Source organism: Primulina huaijiensis, chromosome 4 (assembly GCF_012295235.1).
Source record: "Primulina huaijiensis isolate GDHJ02 chromosome 4, ASM1229523v2, whole genome shotgun sequence".
In the NCBI taxonomy this organism is placed as follows: Eukaryota; Viridiplantae; Streptophyta; class Magnoliopsida; order Lamiales; family Gesneriaceae; genus Primulina; species Primulina huaijiensis.
The window spans coordinates 25,308,597-25,309,969 of record NC_133309.1 but is presented as its reverse complement, the minus strand read 5'-3'; positions in this window follow the sequence as shown (position 1 = coordinate 25,309,969).

Genomic DNA, 1,373 nt, shown 5'->3' with positions numbered 1-1,373 from the left:
TATATATATTTGGCATCGGAGGGATGTGAATTTATGTTAAATGCCGACAACTTGAAAGAAAGACGTTTGGAGAGAAACATGGGATTCAAACCTTGGTCCCTCAATCACGCTGAATTATCCTTTTCTTCTAGCTTTCCATTTGCTAAATTATAAGAAATTTTTTTTAAAAAAAATCGTTAATTCGTATAGAATATTATGTTTATTTTTTCATATCAATCTTGACATAATTGTGAACCACGTATTGCTGTAGTACACGGCCTCCTAAGAGAAAAAAGAATTTGGATCATCTATTGTGTTTTCGCACCAAGTGTTGTGCACTTTTTACAAGAGATGATCATATAAATATGCACAAACAAACTGTATTTTTTTAATGTAATGAGATAAAAGTCAAGTTAATTTTGACTTATCAAACTAAGTTCTGTATTTTCAAAAGTGTATCTCTTAATAATTTAGTAAGTTCGATAGTTTACTTAGTATGCACGAGTTGCATTGGATTTGATATGTGGACCATATATAATAATATACAGCAATAGAAATGAACCCTAAGGTATGAACTCCGTGATAGACATTAATACTCAAAAGGACCTACTCCTCTCAAAACCCGTGACCTCATTATTACACATTACTTCAATTTATGTAACCAACAATTCACCAACCCATAATTATATCATCAAATTCCTTACTTATATATTGTTTTCAAACTTCATTTCTAGCTCCAACTAGCCCACCAAAAAATGGATTCCACTTTCTCTACACGCACTACAATATTGATCATGTCCTTACTTCTTTTAGTTAGATTCGGCATGTCGTTCACCGTGATCATGTCTGATTCGGGCGCACCATCTTCTCTAGTCGATGGACCGCAATCCGGTCTGACCAGCTCTAGAAGTGGAGCTAAAACTGACCCTATAGAGCAAGAAGCCGTGTATGATGTGATGAGAGCTACCGGAAATGAATGGGCTACGGAGATTCCGGATGTGTGCCGCGGTCGTTGGCATGGGATCGAGTGCATGCCCGATAAAGACAACGTCTTCCATGTCGTATCACTGTCATTCGGTGCATTGTCCGACGACACGGCGTTCCCGACTTGCGACCCGACCCGTTCTTTCCTCTCACATTCCATTACTAAGCTCCCACATCTTCGGACCCTATTCTTTTACCGTTGCTTTACCGATAACCCACAGCCAATCCCATCTTTTTTGGGCTTGTTGGGCTCCAATTTGCAAACTTTGGTTCTTAGGGAAAATGGACACATTGGGCCTATCNTGAATTGTTGAAATAAAAAAATAAAAATAAAAGTGTGTGTTGAAATAATAATAATTATAAAAAAAACAAATGTGCAATATTAATATCATATAAAGGTAAAGTTGGAA